Source organism: Canis aureus, chromosome 17, assembly GCF_053574225.1.
Source record: "Canis aureus isolate CA01 chromosome 17, VMU_Caureus_v.1.0, whole genome shotgun sequence".
Taxonomy (NCBI): Eukaryota; Metazoa; Chordata; class Mammalia; order Carnivora; family Canidae; genus Canis; species Canis aureus.
In genome coordinates this window covers 54828941-54848365 of record NC_135627.1, presented here as the reverse complement: position 1 = coordinate 54848365, position 19425 = coordinate 54828941, and the positions used below count along the sequence as shown (strand labels likewise).

The window sequence follows — 19425 nt, the reverse complement described above, 5'->3', positions numbered from 1 at the left end:
ATCACACTGGACTTCTGTATAGGACGCTGTGAGAAGGTATCAGAGAAATACTGGCTGCAGCCTCGGAGAGAAGTTCAAGCAGACTTGGGGTGACCTTGAAAGGTGAGTAGGAGTGCGTCAGCTTTCAAGGTGACAGGGGGTGAGGTCTGGATGCTTAGTGGGAATAGCACTTCGAAAGAGACAGAGACATGAAAAAAAATGGGGACCAGGAAGCTGTAGGTATTTCAGTGGTGGACCAAGACAGGTGGGATCTTAGCAGGAAACGGAGTGGGAGGGATAGAGAGGGGTCATCATCAAGGACCTTGTGTCTAAGACTAGTATTTTTTACTTTACTCTGACATAGTGAGGAGCAATGGAGTATTTTTTTCTTGATACATCTTTATTGAGGTTTACCTTAAATACAATAAAATGCGCTCATTTTAAGTGTGCAGTTTGATGAGGTTGGGCAGACATACCTGCGTAACCACCGCCCCGATTCAGATGTAGAACATTCCCATTGCTCCCCAAATTTCCTTGTGCCTCTTTGTGGTCAACACTCCCCTCTAACCCCAGCTCCAGGTAACCACTTGATCTGTTTTCAATCATAATACATTAGCTCTGCCTATGCAAGAATTTCATATTCGTAGTATGTTTCCCTTTTACATCTGGCTTCTTTCACTCAGTATAATGTCATTGAGATTCATTCACATTGTTGGGTGTGTCAGAAGGTTATTCCTTTTCATTGCTGAGTAATATTCCATGGTATGAGGATACCATACTTTTTTTTTTTTTTTTCCATTTATCTGTTGGTGGATATTTGGTTTTCCAGTTTGGGACTATGGTAAAGTCATTTTGACCATTCATGTACCTATGTCTTTCTGTAAACATGGGTTTTTATTTCTCTCGGGTAAAAAAGTAGGACACGAAACACGAAAAGATGTTTCACATCCTTGGTCATCAGGAGATGTGAATTAAAACCACAGTAAGATACCAATAAACACCTATCGGCATCCCTAAAATTAAAGAGACTGACCATAATAAGTACTGGCGAGGATGTTGGAGAAACTGGAACTCTCAGACACTGCTGGTGGGAAAGTAAAATGGTACATCTGCTCTGGGAAATGGCTTGGCAGTCTCTCACATTGCATAAACATGAACTCAGCAAGCCACCTCCTGAATTTTTGGCCATTGAATAGTTTTAAGTAGAGCAGCAATATGAACAGATTTTGTTTTCAAAAGAATAGTAGCATTAAGGATGATAGAGTCTGTGTATTTAGATCATCTTCATATATGTGAATTTTTATTAGTGAAAAATCGTTTATCATGCTTTAATGCCATACAGAGGTAACTATTCCCCTGTCGGGAATAGCTAGAGAACATTAAATATCCCATTATTGACTGTAATTCCATATAATCTTCTTGATGCATGGAATAGCACTGTTGCTGCTGAATTCGTTTCTTAAAACAATATCCCAGGGTTGGGATCACTGAGCTCCTATTCTTAAAAATCTTTATGCTTTTTCCTGCCAGGTGACATTCTGACTACCTAAGGGTTGCACCAACCAACAACAGGGTACATATTATTGTTTATTTTTCCCAGGTCAGGAAGGAGAAGCTCAGGTTCTGTGAATTAGCTAACGTGGGTAGAGAAAGGTACAGCGGTGCTTGAACCTACATCCTTGAGCCTCTCTTTAGTCTAGGGTTTCTTCCTCCTTCTATTCACACTTTTCCTTGCTCAGAGCTTTACTTGGAGAAATGCTACTCTGTGCCAGAGACTCTGCCAAAGCAAGGGACAGACAAATGAAGATGCATAGTTCCCCTTTCCCAAGAGCTTATCGCCTGGTGACCTTCCCAGATTCCCTCCTCTCCTTCTGGAGAAAAATCTCAAGTGAACAGGCCATACTACTAAAAGAAGGAGAGGCAAAGCATTAGAATCATGGGGTGGGTCACAGCTTTGATACCACTGTCTGGTCTAGCTTCCAGGACCACGTTGAGGGAACTGCTTCCTCTGTTGTGCTGTTACGTGGGTGGGTCAGCCACAGGGGGCAGAGGCCTGAGGTAAGAGACCCCTCTCAGTGGGGGGTGACTACAGAGCTCTAGTGTGAGCTTACGCAGGGCAGAGCACCCAGAAGCACTCAGGAGGGATAATGACAGTTGGGAGCGACAACTGGGGTGGGGGTCTGATGGAGGCATTCTGAATTGAGTGCACTTTATTGGGAGCAACTGAAGTTTCTCGAGTTCTTTCTGTGTGGTTGGCACTGATCCAGGTGCTGTAAAAAAGTAGAGGGAAAAAGCTTTGGGGGCTGGAGATCGAGACGTTCCGAGAAACCAAAGATACCAAGAAACGTCTGGCACACTTCGGTGCAGGTGAGGGGGGAGGCAGGGTGTGGAGGTGGTGGCATTTCATTTTAGTGTGCTCTAGCTGTCTCCCTCCCTCCTTGCCTCCTTCCCTGACTCTGAGTGCCCTTTCTTCATCTTCTACCCCATGGCACCCCCTGGGCCTCCAGATACAAGATACCCCATCATGTTCTCCCAGGCCCCCCACAGAGGTGCCTTGCCCAGGACTGCACTCTGCTTTGGGATCCAAACCACAAATGGTGCAGATAGTAGCCAGGTCAGCCAGGTGAGTACAGAAGGATGTGTGGGGAACCAGCGGTGGGGGCCGCAGAGGACTGAGCAACTTCTGGTCCATCTCAACAGGGCAGCTGCTCCTGCCCTGGTGACTGATACTAAGGAAACTGGGCATTACAGGGGCCCCAAGGTTCTGGGAGGAGTGGGAAAACTAGTTTTTATTTGAATTCTCACTATGTTTGAATATTGGAAATCTGGTTAATTTAACTATTTTTTCTAATGGTTTTTATTGGCCAAATAAAATAAGACTGGACTGGATTCCACTGGGGACTTCTCATCTGTACTTCTCTCCCTAGGCGATGCCACTTTGCTTTTTCTTTCTCTCTCAGAGTCTGTCTCTCATTCTTGGGATCTTCTCCCTTTAGGACCCAGGGAGGTAGCTGGTTACTTAATTTCCAGTGGTGAATGTGTCTTTGACTTCAAAGCTGTGGCCTAGAGGTATGGGACTCATGGGGAAAAGTAAGGCCCCAAGGGGGTTGTGGGTGATCATCAGGTGGCCTGGCCCTCCTGACCCCAGGTCTTATCAAGCCATTTGGGTAGCCTGTGAGTTCTGACCATCTTTAGGGTCATTTCCTTCTTCAAAGGTTCTGGGGACACTTGACAGTCATTCCCAAATGAGTTCATTTGGGCCTGGGACTTGGAATGGGGAAGGGATGGCTCTGGGGAATGGAGCCTATGGAAAGACATGGTGACTGACCCAGAAACCCTCTCAGCGTAGCTCAGGCTTAGCACTACAGCCCTACCTGCATTGTCCAATATGGTAGCCACTAGTCACCTGTGGTTTATTTACGTTTAAATTAATTAAAATAAACTAAAAGAACAATGTTTAGGTCCTTGGTTGCACTAGCTGCAAGCGCTTAATAACCACAATGGGCTGGTGGCTGCCATATTAAACAATATAGATATGAAAATTTCTATTATCACACAAATTTCTATTGGACAGCATTGCTGGACCACCAACCTCATGAGGAAACAGGCGTGGGAGTTAGAACTGAGTTTTGGTCCTAGCTCAGCTACTCATTGCCTCTGAAACCTTGGGCAAATTACTGAATTCCTTTGGATCTTTTTTCTTCACTGGTAAAATGGAAATAATAACATTTTCCATAAGATTCCCTTGAGCATTAAAGGAAAATGCAAATACTTGGGATTGTAGCCATGAATACTGTTAACACGGCCTGTGACCTCCAAGCCAGAATGCTGAGCTATGTGATGGGAGGAGCCAGGTTTCACACTCAGATGGGAGTTTTTGTTCCCCTCCCTATAGTTCCTTGTCTGCTTCTTAAATTTTATTGTGCTAATTATGCTTATTAGCATAACCTCAGAAAGATTCTTTAGGTGTATGTAGGCAGGGAGGACAAGCAAGAAAGCAGAAGTATGCTGTGGAGGCTGCCCTGAAAGTTGTGTAGTGCAGTCTGTACAACTGTCTCAGGAGACCTAAGGGAAGTTCAGGGTTGAGCATGCACCTGGGAACAGGGAAGAAAAGAGAATGTAAGGGGGCAGGTGCGTCTGGTTATCAGTGGGCATTGGTGATGCTGGAAAGCAATCAGATCTAGTGCATGGCATGTGCTAGGTGCTCAAGAAATACTTTCTAAATGAATGAATGAATGAACCATGCAGAGGGTAAAGCCCAATAAGGCAACTTCCGATGACCCTGGCTACTCTACTGACTTCCCCTCAGTAGAAAGCCTTGAATTAGTGGAGGTAAAGGCGGTATATGGGGTGGGGGGATGTGGGCTTAGCTTGCAAATAAGATGCAATAAATATAGGGGAGGTTTAATAGCTTCTGTGTTCTGAGTATCTATTTTGTTCCAAGGATTTTGCATGTTTATCTTCATGCCTGACAAATATCCTGCCAGGAAGGTGTCTCCATCTCTATTTTACAGAAGAGTGAGTTGCTGGGGCAGCCCCGGTGGCACAGCGGTTTAGCGCCGCCTGCAGCCCGGGGTTTGATCCTGGGGACCCTGGATCGAGTCCCACGTCGGGCTCCCTGCATGGAGCCTGCTTCTGCCTCTCTCTCTCTCTCTGTGTCTCTATGAATACATAAATAAAATCTTAAAAAAAAAAAAAGAAGAGTGAGTTGCCCAGTGACACCTGGCTATATGCAACCATCAGCTGCACCTCCAAGATCCGAACCTCCACTCCCCATCTTTCCTGCTATACCAAGCTACCCTTAAATAAGCAGCATGTTTTCTCTGAGGAAGCCTGGGCTGCTCAAGTTTTAATGTAAGAAGCTGCAACAATCTCTAATCTTCGGGTGGACTCCTGACTTGGCGAATGCTCCTTGTAGTCTAACAACCTTCGTTGTTAGACTAGCCTGCTCCGGCATAGGACTCTAAATACACACACACACACACACACACACACACACACACACACACACGGATTCTGCAGCACTTTATGGTCAAATGCCTTGAATATACAACAGCAATAAAGCTGCTTCTCCCGTAAGTTCTCCTTACAGCACAAGGAAGTTCTATGACTTATTAGAGAGTGCAAAAGAGTGATGAGTCACTAACAGTGTGTGTCTGGAAATGAGGACATTTGAGAGACTATTAGGGGAACTGAAATGGATCCAGGACATTTAATAGTGTGTATCTACTGCTATGGTCATGGAATTGTTTAATCCTTTTTGCTTCTTCGACTTCAATGCTTGTAATTGTATATCCCAGAATGCAACAGAACGAAGCTAAGAGATTTTAGATCACACAGAACACAGGTGTCAATCGCAGGCCACTCTGCCTGGAGACTGGTTTGTCTTATGCTAAGGGAATGTCCAGTCACTGGATCCTATTGAGTATCCATATTTTTACCAACACCTGTGTGGGCCCTCTGTTTACAAGAGTAGTAGTCAAGAGTACATGGTCAAGGGGGTGTGGAGGAACAAGCAGTCAGCAGGCACAAGGGTCCAGCCTGGGCTTGTTCCTTTTACATTTACCACCTAGAAGGTGTCTTTCATTTGTGGATGTGGCCACATCTCCTCGTGTTCCAGTGAGGACCAACCTGGAGGTCTAGCTATCTTGGACAAGATCTCCTGGGACTAGGATGCTCAGTTCTGTCCAAGGCACTTTGGAAGGAAGAGAAAGGAAAATGAAAATCAACGATTTGTGGAGCTCAACAGTTGCCCTGAGGCAGCGTTTCTCAAAATGTGTTACACGGAATGCTAATCCCGTAAGCTGCTCTGTGATGAAAGGATTCTGGGTTCAAAGATGTAGGGGATGTTGCATATCATATCACTCGTGTGGAGCTGCACAGTGCAAACCAGCATATGAGAGGCTGTAAGAAGTTTTACAGAAAAAAAAATCTTTTTTTGTTAAATAAACTTCTAAGTTTACTTGAATGTAAAACTCATCTTCCCTCCACCTCTATCACATCTCTTAATAGTCGAGGAAGCCATTGAGCATTGAGGGCAGATGATGATGAAGATGCAGGAGGGGATTGAATCTACTGGCTAAAAAAAAAAGTGTGAACCCTTTTTCTACTATCTTTTATTCAGATCAGTAATCCCAAACTCTGTTTAGGAAGCCACTGAGGTGTCAGGAAGCTCACAAAACACCATTTAAAGCATGGAAAGGTGCATTCGCTTTGACCAGAAAAGCACCCATCATCCACTCAGTGGTGAATGGGAAGAAGAGGGCCACAACCCTATTCTCCTCTAGTCCTGTGCATTCCCAGCCTTGTCCTCAGAGAACTCCTGCTGACTCCTCAGTCAGGCTTGGTTTCCTTCATTGTGTTCACTCATAAAACCCGATCCTTCCCTCCAGAGCACTCATCTCCTTTGTAATTAGGCATTTGCCAGCATGATTATTGGTTTATGGCTTCCACTGGACTAAAAGCAGAGAACAGGGACTGGCACATAATTGGTGTTCATTATATTTTTTTCAAGAAATTGTATTAAATCCATTAGAAGTCCTAATAAATCCACATCCCTTGGTACTCATTAAACCAGACACTTTCTCACCCTCTGGGCAAGAGTCTATATTAGTTTGCTAGGGCTACCATAACAAATAACCACAGTGTGGGTGGCTTAAAACAACAGAAATGTATTCTTTCACAGTTCTCAAGGCTACGAGGCTGAAATTAAGGTGTCGGCAAGGGGGCTTCTTCCTGAAGGCTCCGAGGGAGAATCTGTTTTATGCTCTCTCTGAGCTTCTGGTGGCTCTTGGCGTTCCTTGCCTCGGTAGCTACATCACCCCCACCTCTGCCTCCATCTTCACATGGCTTTCTCTTCTCTGTGTGTCTGATCAGAGATGCCTGGATGAAACTCTGGGAATTCCTTAAATATAACAAAAACCTAAATAAAACCTATGGCTACGCCACCTTGTCCCATTTTCCTGCCAATAGTTATCCACCCATATCTTCCTGCCTTTTCTCATGAGCCTGTAGTATTTCCTAAAAATGAAAGGCTTATACATCTTACTATCATTAATTCTGCCAACAGACATTTGTCGAACATCCTGGAAGATACTTGGAGCCATAGTCATCTGCTGGGCAGGAGTTTCCCAGGAAGGCTTCCTCTTCGTGACTCTCTTGAATACTTGTAACTTTCCCCCTCCAAACCCACAAAAGACACAGTTGTAGAGTAACTCTATGAGGCAGACAAACTTGGTAAGGATTACTCTTACTAGCTCAAATACTTGAGAAGAGGTATCAAATGCATAATGACTTTTCCATCAATTATACCAAGAAGAATGAGGGAAGAGGCAGGATTTGGTCTTTTCCTGGTCATAAAGAAGGGAAGAAGTGGCATGTCTGAAGAAATCCATTTGCTTTTTCCATCTATTGCTTTTTTTTTAAAGTAAAATATGAACTCACAGATAAGAAAGAACTTGAGGAAAATAAATGAAATGCAAGGAATTACCTTGATGAATGCCAAAAACATACCCCACCTGCAGAAGAAATGTTTCCAAGAATGTTGTGGGGAAAGAGGAAAAAACAGTGCAGTCACATCAATACCATGTCTGTGGAGGCAGGAAATACTTTTTGAAAATTAAATTTTAAACAGATAGTGATGATTTTGATATTGAGACACTTGAACAAAAACCCTGGATGAGTTTCAAGATTTTGCTTTCTAATATTCATCTTCTTTCCTTTTAGGAAGCAAAATTTATGAACTTCAGAATTAAATTTAAAGGATATAGTGGCTTGGAATGCTGGAAATATTCACTAGCAAATATGTCAGACTTTAATAAAGGTGAGTCTGACATATTTCCATGAGAGAGAAAGGCATCTTGTATTTTTATTCTTTTAAACCAGGCATATGAAATACATTTCATTAATTTTGATGCAATAAGGGGCCCTTAGCTCACATATTTTATTTAGCAAAAGGGCATGATACACCTTTCTTTCCCCGTGTCTTCATGCCTTGAGAAATCTTTTTGCCCTTCATGCTCACATAAAAAGCATATCTCCAAGGTACATAAATTTTTAAACTATGTCCTCAACCAGGTGAATTGCAAAATGGATCACTCAATCCTTCCAACCAAGAAGAGATACTGTCATGGGAATACCAAGAAGAGACACCTATCTTTTGTTGGATCCAGTGATGAAAAGTTTGGGAGCCTTCACCCTGTGGTTGGAAAAACTCTCATCTAAAATAATACTCCTTTGACCAGGTGTGTCCACTGAGTTCTGGGATTGCCAAACCAGTGAGAACAAAAGTCAAGTTGAAGAAAGCAGTCAAGGAGAGAGAAGAGAAGAGGGAGGAAATTTGAAGATGAGATTTGAAATGAGATCAAGAGTTGATGAGGCGAAGACATACAGGGTGGCTGTTCCAGATGACAGGAGCTGCAGAAGATGTTTTTAGGAAGGGAGAAAAGCTTAAAGGAACAGGAGCATCAAATATTAAAAGTACTACAGACAGCACAAAACATTGTTTTGAAATCTGAAAATGGTACGAGAATACAGATTGCATTCTAAATAGTTTGGGAACATGATTTTCAAAAGTGAAGGAGTAATTTTACATGGTATGGTGGTGTAGTGGTTGAATTGTGGTCCCTAAAATGAAATGTCTACATCCTAGCCTGCAAATGTGACCTTATTTGGAAAAAGCATCTTTACAGATATAATTAAAAATCTTTAGATGAGATTATCCTAGATTACCTGAGTCTACCCTAAATCTGGTGACAAGTGTCCTTATAAGAGATTAAGAGGGAAAACACAGTCCTACAGATTTCAAAGTGAGCATGCCCTGCAAACACCTCGATTTTGGGACTTCTGGCCTCCAACTCTAAGAGAATAAAATTTTCTTGTTTTAGGCCATTCAATTTGTGGGAATTTGTTATGGCAGCCCTAGCAAACAAATATGAGTGGTTAAAGCAGGGTTTTAGCATCCAGAGAGACCTGGTTTTGAGTTGTGGCCCCTCTTCTTCCTAACCTTTTGCAGGGCTCTTAGCATCTCTAAATATTAGTTTCTGCATGAGCAAAATTGGAAAAACAATAGTACCTACTTCATAGGTTGCAGAGACCAAAGGAGTCAATGTGTGGAAAGGATGGAACACAGTGAACGTCACATAGTAGACACCCACTAATGGCAGCTGATATTACTCTAGTGATCATTATTATCTCCCATACTCCCAATCACTTGCATTGGGGCTTCCACAGAACCCACTCGTGCTGGTTAGGAGACAATTCTCTCAGCTCTAAACCTGCTGTATTCTTCCATTGGCTGGAGCTTTGCTGACTACATGTCTCCTTTGCCAATTATCGACATTCCAGGGAGGTAGGGTGATGCAAAGAGAGGAGGAGTTACTTGCCCTTTCTGTTTGCTTGCTTTTCCTATCAGCATCTCCATCAGTGAGTTTTCACTCTGGAAACAGCAAGGTTCTAGTCAGTTGCAGTTTCCAGCATCTTTCAGAATTCCCCAAAGCAGTCCCATAGCACTTGCATGCTCTGAGGGACCAGCCCCACACAGGCAGTGCCCCCTCCTCAGAAGTCCCAGGCCTAGCTCCCCAGGCCTCTCTCCAAGCTTCCAGGGTCTGGCACCGCCCAGTCCCCTCTCTTGTGTTCCTGCAGCTCTAGAGAGGTTTGTTGGCTACTTTCTGCAGTTGCTAGCTTTTGTCACCTTGGGGTTCCCTGCTTGCCTTTTCAGTCCCCCAGTACCTGTTTAAACAATTCTCTGTAGTAGATTGTCTCTGATAAAATACTAGAGAAGTTCCTGTTTTCTGACTGTGCCCTGGTGGAGAGGACACTCTTCTTGGTTTCCTATGTGTGTGTGAAATGGTTGGCACAGCTTAATGGGCACTGAATTGAAATCAATAAGACTTGAGTTTGTATCTTGGCTCCCTTACTTCCCAACTGAGAAATCTTGGCCCAAATACTTGGCTTCTTTGAGAGTCCAATTTTCTAATTTGTGAAATGGGATTAATAACGTTTATCCTGTAGGGTTATGTGTAGTTGAATGAGATAATGTCTAAAAAGTGCCTGGCACCTAATAGATGTTCAAGAGGCATTGGCTATCATTTTATGTGTGTTACAATTATACTTTTGCATCTTTATGCCTCTTACAGGTTCTTCTGCTATTAACTGTTGAGCTTATGAGCTCCTCTGGCAAGTCTGGACTCTCTTATTGTGGTTTCTTTGTTTCTTATAGTGTTTGTTTTAGATGAGACGACTATAGTTCTGTTGTATTAATTAGCTTGACCCCAACTGATTTATGGATGAGGAAGTGGTAGTTGTATGTACGACGGAGCTGACTTTAAAATGCACAAAATATTAGTATGAAAACAAGACTCCCATTGGGAAGTGCCATTGGGACACTTTAGCTAGTGTGGTGCTCAGCCTCTTCAGTCAGCACTCTTTCCCATGTAAATGTGCTCCTGACTTCTAGAAGCCTATTTAGGAAGAGGCTGTGACATGTCAGAGGCGGTGGAATGTGAACAAAAAACTAAATGAATACAATCTGACTGAGGCTGTTTTCCTAAGACTTAGTCAAAATTCATTTGAAGCCACTCCCATGTTTACAGACTATTTTAATGTCAAAGAACATGGTCTACAAGTCATCAAACATTCTCTGGGTACCTCAGGAAGCATTCTGTAGGGGCTGCTGGAATTAAAGTCACACAAAAGCTGTGGTCTTAACTGGTGTGGGGTTTCCATTAAAATGGGACGCCAAATTGACAGGCCCAAACACAAATATAATAGCTGCATATGTAATTCTTTTAGGTTCTAGAATTTTCTGGAACTCCCAGGAAGATTCCTGACTGGGCAGGTAAGGGGCCTGAGGCATGGGTACCACCATGGTAAAGTATTTTTCAGTCTATTGGGAATTATTTCCCCATTCTCTCTTCCCATCCTCAAGTGACCTCAATGCCTAATACCACTGCTAGGCATTATCACATCAACTCACAGGAGGCTTGATCCATTCTTTTGGCTCCCGATTACTTCCCCTTCACCACCACCAGAGTGTACCTATTCTTTCAGGATTCTGCTTTCTTTATATGAGAAAGTCCAATCAGTCAGCTGTATGAATCAGACATTGGCCTAGGTTTATTGACATAAAGGTACATATATCTTGGCCTCAAGTACTTTCTAGTCCTCGTAGGAGAGACAGATAGGTGAACAATGAGTATATATATCAAATGTGCAATGATTTTGGGTTCTAGGATGATGAAACACAAAGAGGGAATGCCCATTCTAACAAAGACATGATAAGAAAGAGTTTCATAGACACTTCAAAATGGGTAGTAGTGCAATGTGGCTTTAGGGAAAATGAATTGGAGGGTGCAGAAATGGGGATTCTATGGCAGAATAGAATATGAGCAAACAAAACCTTGAAACCCAAAATACAGATGTGTGGCAGGTTTTAACATCTGAGGATTGATAGAAGAGGTGACAGGCTGAGGTAAAAAGGTTGGTCTGGCACAGAGTACAGGAAAAAGGGTCCTTGCTTTAAACTATCTTTGTTTCACACCTCATAGCCAGGTCCTTGGTGTTTCAACCAGGTATTTTGCACTGCTTCCTCTAATGTCTGTTTATCACAAGCTTCTCAACTATCATGTCATGATTGTTGAAAAGGTGCCATACTTGGGGAAAGTATTTAGGAAAAGCAATGGAGCCTCACACCTCTCCATCATCTGGGATTCTGATGAAAGGTCTACCATGCTCTTCTCTGCCTTCCACCCCAGAAAACAAGTCCTACAGACATCCACTGGGCATCTACTGCAACATGGTTCCATGCTAGTCACAATAGGAAGTAACTAGTGCTTTTTAAACAAACATTTACTATTTTCTAAGCACAGTGCTAGATGCTTTGGAGGCAAATAAACATAGGGAACAGTTCCTCCCATTAAGAGCTTACAGTTTTTATTGGGGAAACAGGCCTATACATGGCTTATAATACACCTATGGCCAAAGAAGAGGTATGCAGAGGATGCATTAGGGGTATGGAGGAGGGCACTCAGCCTAACCTGGAGCTTCTGGGAAGTCTTCAAGAGGTGATGGAAGCTGAGCTGAGTGTTGAAAGGTGTGTAAAGGATAGCTATGTTAACAAAGGATGGACAGAAACTCCAGGCTGAGGAAAGAGTGTGAGCAACAGCAAGGAAACTTGAAATCACACAATGCTTGTTCGGAGCTACAAGTGCTTTAGCAAGATTAGAGCATGAATAGTGAGGCAGGAAGAGGCAGAAGAGGAATTTAGAAGGGGAGAGGTCAGTTCATGCAGAACCAGTAAGACAAGCAAAGAGCTTAACTCTGTTTTATCATGATGGAAAGCCATGGAATGGTTTTATGTTGAGGGTGACATACTTCAATGGCATCTAACTGCAGACTAGAAGATGGATCAGAGTGGGATGGCTGTCTAAGTCTTGTGTCATAGTCCAGGTAAGAGCTGAGCTAAGAAAGGGGCTGGAGGGTAGAGGAGGGAGAAGGAGATGGGGAATGAATAATGAGTAACTGGAAGAAACCACTAAGATTTTCATTATTCTGAGAGAAGTAGAGGCCATTGTGATGGGGGAGAGAAAGAGAGGGATGGAAATGTGTCCTAATCAGAGATCTTCTGCAAACTTACTTTTAATAGAATTTTTATCATTAGAGGTTTACACTAAACAGGAAAGGCACACTTATATTTCCTTCTAATGGTGATACTTCCTGTTATGTTGATCATTTCCTTTGATATTTCCATTGGTCATTTTGAGAAATCTGTATAAGGCAAAGAGGACTTCCTTCTGTGCCCACCATTGAGTGGGTTAGGTCATCTGTCTGGTCATCTCTCTGTCCTGCTCTCCTGCTCCTTTCTGACTTTGCCCTGAGCAAGCACTGTGAGCATTCATTGCTTCCTGGGTATGGAAGGGGATAAAAGTGGAAACTATTGTTTTTTGATGGTTTCCTTTGCTGTGAAAAAGCTTTTATTTTGGTGTAGTCTCAATAGTTTATTTTTGCTTTTGTTTCCCTTGCGTGAGGAGGCATCCATAAATATGTTGCTAAGGCCAGTATCCAAGAGATTACTATTTGAGTTTTCTTGAGGAGTTTTATGGTTTCAGGTCTCACATTTAGATCTTTAATTCATTTTGAGTTAATTTTTGTGTAGGGTGTAAGAAAGTGGTCCAATTTCATTCTTTTGCATGTAGCAGTCCAGTTTTTCAACAGTATTTATAAAAGAGACTATCTTCTTTCCATTGTATATTCTTATCTCCTTTGTTGTAGATTAGTACCATATAAGTGTGGATTTATTTATGGGCTTTCTATCGTGTTCCATTGATCTATGTGTCTCTTTGTGGGCCAGTACCATACTGCTTTGATTACTATTGCTTGGGAGTATATCTTGAAATCTGGGACTATGATACCCCCAGCTTTGTTCTTTTTCAAGATTGTTTTGGCTATTCAGGGTAATTTTGTGGTTCCATACAAACAAAAAGGCAACCTACTGAATGGGAGAAGATATTTTGCAAATAATAAATAAGGGGTTGATATCCAATATATATAAAGAACTTTTATAATTCAACACCAACCCCCCCCAATAATCCAATTAAAAATAGGCAGAGGACCTGAATAGACATTTTGCCAAAGAAGACATACAGAACCAACAGACACATGAAAAAATGCTCAACATCACTAATCATCAGGGCAATGCAAATAAAAACCACAGTGAGAGAACACCTTATACCAGTTAGAATGGCCAGTATCAAAAAGACAATACCAAGTGTTGGCAAGGATGCGTAGAAAAGGGAACCCTTGTGCACTGTTGGTGAGAATGTAAATTGATGTAATCACTGTGGAAAACAGTATAGAGATACCTCAAACAATTTAAAATAGAAATATTATATGATCCAGTAATTCCACTATTGAGTATTTACCCAAAGAAAACAAAAACACTGATTCAAAAAGATACATACACTTATATTTATTGCAGTATCATTGACAATAGCCAAGATATGGAGGTAACCCAAGTGTCCATCAAATAGATGAAAGAATAAAGAGGGGTGGTATATATATATATATATATATATATATATATATATATATATATATTAGAATCATATCAGCCATAAAAAAAGAATAAGCTCTTGCCATTTGCATATACAACATGGATGGACCTAGAGGGTATTATGCTAAGTGAAGTCAGACAGAGAAAGATAAATACCATATGATCTCACTTCTTTGTGCAATCTAAAATACAAAACAAATGAAAAAACAAAATAACAGAAACAGACTCGTGAATACAGAGAACAGACTGGTGGTTACTAGAGGGCAAGGAAAGTGAGGGGATGGGTGAAATAGGGATAGGGATTAACAGGTCCAAACTTCTAGTAATAAAATAAGTAAGTCATGCAGGTGAAAAAAAAAAAAAAAAAGAAGTGGAAACTGAGCTCGCTTGGGAACAAAGAGGAGGGAATATTTACTGTTTTGTGGAGTTGGTCCCCTCTAGGAGCACTAGGGTGAGGCAGATCCAGGCTTGGTTTCTGGATTGCAGAGTCTTTTGATCTTAAAGCAGCCCTTTGATCCTGGACAGGATTCAGGCCTGGGGGAATGTGGCTGGTGGTTTGCAGAATCGTTTGCTCACTCCTAAAACCAAATTTTACCTTGCAGCCATTAAAATTGTGAACCAAATGTTTCAAAGCAGGAAATTATTTTTATTAAATTTATTTATTTATTTTTATAAAGTAACAATGCCTTCCACTTGTAAAGCATGTTAGCCTTTACAAAATACTGTCACAAATTATGTGTGGCCTTCACATCAGCTTCACAATTTAGGTAAAAGGAGGAAGCGGCCCACCCGGGAATCCAGGACTTCCATTAGTGTTCTCAGCCTGGGGCTCAATCCTCTGCCCCTTGCTCCCTCCTCACCTCCAGCAGGTGAGTATCATCTAAGAAGTTTACTAAGAAAGCTGACTCTTCCATCTTTTACCCCTTAGCCTCCTGTGAGTTCTTTCTGCCACCTGGTACCAGGTGTGCACAGAGGGAAGACCAGCTGGCCACTGGGAAAGCCCGAGGTTCCTCGCCCAGCTGGAGGGAAGACACCTCTATTTCCTCTTTTGTGAAAACACAGATTCTCATGTGGTGTGGGGAACAAATATGCCCCATGGGAATTATTTTCTTCAACCAGGAGAAACTAGATCTGTGTTAAGATGAACTTCTGTAAGGCTTCTGAGTCTGGGAGGATGGATTTCACATCAGTAGGCTGTAGACATTAGCGGCCTGATTTCTGTGGTGTGTGTGTGTGTGTGTGTGTGTGTGTGTGTGTGAGCCATTAGAGAGTGGCATTCTAAGTGTTCCTCCAGAAGTAATAGCACATTTCATGTGTCACTCACAGGAAAGACGTCATGATGAATGACAGCCTCCACCTACAATTTCAGCTAACTTTGGGTTGCCTTCATCACTTCTAAGACAGTAGCTTCCACTGAAGCATTTGTGAAATCCCTGGAATGGAAGGCTGGTGAGAGAGGAGGCTTCTCAAAGCTCCATTGCAGGGCCCTGAGGATACACCAGAATCTTACCACATCGAGGTGACACCCTGTGGCTGATGGCTGAGAATAACACCCCTCTTAGTTCTCCTCCTCTGGGAAGTTGATTCAAACATCATTGTCAATGCACACATTTACGTGTTCCTGCAGGATGTTCTGGAGTCTAGCCATTACAACCTTTCATCCATGAAGCTTTGTGCCCATGCCTGGAGGCAGAAAGCATATGAAATCGTACACTGAAGAAAAAAAAAAAGTACCAAATCTCAGAGGCAAGTTCTTCTCAGGTTTGAAAGGAGATTGAGAAATCTAGAAAATTCAGAGGTTAATATGTTAGAATCCAAATAACCAGTCAGTTCAGTAAAAAGTAAAATAAGATACACCCATGTTCATGGCAACACTATTCATAATAGCCGAAAGGTAGAAGCAACCTAAAGTCCAACTGTGGATGTACTGATAAACAACACGTAGTTTATACATACAATGGATTCTTCAGCCATAAAAAGGAAGGAAATTCAGGTCTGTATACAACATGGATGAACTTTGAAGATATTCTGTTAAGTGAAGTAAGCCTATCACAAAAGGATGAATATTGTATGAATCCACTATATGAGGCCTCTAGAGTAGTCAAATTCAGAGACAGAAAGTAGAATGGTGGTTTCCATGGGTCAGGGGGATGGGGGAAATGGGATGTTATAGCTTAATGAGTATAAAGTTTGTTTACCAAGTTGAAAAATTTCTAGAAATTGGCTGTACAACAATGCGAATATATTTAACACTACCTAACCGCACACTTAAAAGTATTTAAGAGGGTCAGTCATATATGTATTTTACCATAGCTAAACAATAACAAAGAACAAACAAAAACAAGACAAGCGAGTTGAAAAACAACTAATGGATTGACAGAGCTTTGTTAACTGGCCGCTCAGACTCCTGGGAGACACAGCCACATGTGGCCAATGGAGACTGGGGTCAGAGGAGGTGATCTCAGCTGGGAGAGAAGCTGCCCTGGGGAGGATTTGTTGGAGAGGGAGGTGGGTCATCCTCTCTGCCCTTTGCCTTTCTGGGAATTCTTCCCTCCACCAGTAACTTCTGGAGGAAAACTCATTGTGAAAGTATCCATTTCTTTGTATTGCTCTAAATACTGACACTATCTTGGGCAGGGAACTACGGTCTCTTAAGATTTCTGGGGACTGGAGTGGTCTGTCTTTCATTGGGCCCAAAGAGTGATCAGACTGGTTCCATAGATAGGAGAATGCTGCCGGGGTAGGTGGTTCATCTAACAGACTGTTTCTCAAGAGGAATCCACAGGTTCTATGCAGAAATAATTTATAGTAGTCTAACCTTTATAATACGACAATAATTTAAAATTATGCATTTAATTTAATAGTTGGAGCAACTGGATGATGAACTTATTGCAAGCCTGCTGGTACAATTTGAGCACCCACAGTTATGACTATATTCACTCCAGTGAAGGGCAAATGCCATCTTGAAGCTTTGCATGAATGGAGGTGTAGCACCAAATTAAACCAAGAAAAGTGGTGGGAGAATTGAGTCATCCCATGGCACAGGGTGGCACAGGCATGCCACACTCAAAAATGCCAGCATCGTAATGATGCCAGCGTCGCATTTGTGCTGCGAAGTGATTTCAACAAAACAATGTTATTGGTGTCATTAATTTAATGTTGTTAATTTGAATTTTATTGACCTTTGAGGTATTGTTTCCATTTAATTTGTAAACTTGTGTTGCTTTTCATATTATATTAGAGCTACAAGCATAAGGAATTCATATCTACATTTTTATTGGTATATTTTTAAATAGCAATATAATAAGGTTAACTCATAAATAAGGTCAAGTTAACAGTAACTCTAGAATGGCTTCTTTTCTTTAGAAGCTTCTGCAGCTCCTAGTATTGCACAGGAGTTAACAAGCTCTGTCCGTATTTGATCAGACCTAGAGGGACATCTTCAACTCAGGATTCTATGAGGCCAATATAATGACTTTTCAGAATGAATGAGCTTACATTTAGGAAATCTACCCATTATCATCACCATAAATACATAAAAATCCACAGATATCATTAATAGCTTTCTGGTTTTATGTAGAAACTTGCGCTCTGACTTCTTAGCCTCTTCTCTCAGGCTACGTTGACCTCTGCTATGTTTCACACCTCTTTCTTGTCCTTTCTTGTCAGCGCTAGTTTGGCTGCTTCTTTTGTTCAGGATGCTTGTTTTATGTATGGAAACTTCTAGACTTGCTATCAGCAAGTGCTTAGATTTCATTTTAAACACAATTCTGATCAAGCAGTCTCTATGGAGTTTGGTTTCCCCAGAAAACATTCCGCAAACTCCTTTGTTATTGTGCTTGCTACCCCAAGGCTTGTTTTGTGGTTCTACTGGCATTCACAGCTCTTTTCGTCTTTCTCTAACCGCACACTCTGCCTTCCATTTGCGTTCTTCCTCCTGATATGGATCCCGCCCAAGCATCAGAAGGGTCCCTGTAGTTCTGTGGGCAGGATTCTCACTTGGGGTGGACTTAGGCACCCAGACACTTTCTTTGAGAAACCATTAATGTTTCCACTGTCCTTGGGAATTAGGGATCATTTCTGGTTATCTTTCCATGACCTGCATCTGGGGGTATCACATCTCCATGCTATTGGGTCACTTGGCAAATATTTATTAGATGTCTTCTGTATGACAGGCACTGTTTCAGGGATCTGTCAATACCAAGATGAATAAAATATAGTATCTTTCATGAGTTCGTGGTCTCATTGGGGATGCCATGTACATTGAAATAGGTTGTAGTACCTTGTAACTAATGCCCTACTATATATAGTATGGATGCCCTGGGTCCTCCAGAGGTGAAGAGGAGGAGCCATTAACAACAACCAGTGGAGGCCAGGAGAGACATCCTGAAGGGTGTGGCATTTGAAGCCCTCTTGAAGGATGAAGGGGAGCTCCTTTGGTGGGAAATGGTAGGTAGGCATTCAAGGTAGAGAGGAGCTTGTGCAAAACTCAAAGGAATAGAACTGCATAGAGTTCAAGTGGAAACGTAAATTCTTTGGGATGGTTGGAGTATAGGTTTTGGTATGTGTCAATGTGTATAGTGGGAGGGAGAGGGTGGGGGACGCTCACACTAGAAGGAAGCAGAGAATTTAGATTCTAGGCTGAGCAGAGGCAATTATATACTACTTGTCCTGCCTTTGGGCTCCTGTGTTTTCTCTTTCTTTACTTCCTTTCATTTCTCCTTCCTTTCCTTCTTCCTTTAATTTTTTCTTCCTTTTTCTCTCTTTCTCTCTTTATAATTTGTTCACATACCATACAACTCACCTATTTGAAATGTGCAATTTTCAAGTATACTATATACAAGTATATTCAGAGTAGAACCATCACCACAAATAATTTTAGCACATTTCGCTATCCCAAAAAGAAACTCCATACCTTTTAGCTATCATGCCCCACCCCCTCAGCCCTAAACACCAATAATCTACTTTCTGCCTCTACAGATTTGCCAACTCTGGTCATTTCATGTGGATGGAACCATATGGTGTGGGACTTCTTGTGACTGGCTCCTTTTGCTTAGTATAATGTATTTTCTTGAGCGGCTGCAGAATGGGCAACAATTTGACTTCCCCTAACCTTGCAGAGGGATAGTGAGATTGTGGAATAGAAGAAAGAAAATAGTGATGAAGTATTTGGGGATCTGAGAGTGCAAAGCTACAAAGACATAAAGTTTCATTTAAGACATTTTCTTTCTGGGACTATGGCTCTCCAACTCTAAATATTTCTCTTATAAAAGACTTCCTCTTTTTTTGAGTAATGGGTAGTTTATCTGGAGCCCTGTGGCATAAGTCCATTTTTGTACGCCAGTTGGTAGAGACAACCCCTCTCTCTCCCACTGTGTGTTGCCATTCCCCTCTTG

At 41.9% G+C, this 19425-nt stretch overlaps 2 long non-coding RNA genes across 21 annotated transcripts in view; one reads left to right on the top strand and one right to left on the bottom strand.

Annotated features, from left to right (window-relative positions):
• LOC144288016 (uncharacterized) overlaps positions 1-19425 on the bottom strand; it is a 174264-nt gene that overhangs the window by 38593 nt on the left and 116246 nt on the right. For 2 of the 20 annotated variants that reach the window (XR_013355959.1, XR_013355967.1), the window contains one exon: positions 13992-15812. The exons of 15 other annotated variants lie outside the window; for them this stretch is intronic. This is a non-coding gene — a long non-coding RNA (uncharacterized LOC144288016). Of the gene's footprint in view, positions 1-4454; positions 4662-13991; positions 15813-19425 lie in introns of those variants that run through there. 3 more of the 20 variants (XR_013355961.1, XR_013355968.1, XR_013355969.1) reach the window with 2 other exon arrangements.
• Positions 1995-15798, top strand: LOC144288017 (uncharacterized). Its single transcript, XR_013355973.1, has 4 exons — positions 1995-2346; positions 2516-2602; positions 14797-14898; positions 15356-15798. It is a non-coding gene; the product is annotated as an uncharacterized LOC144288017 (long non-coding RNA).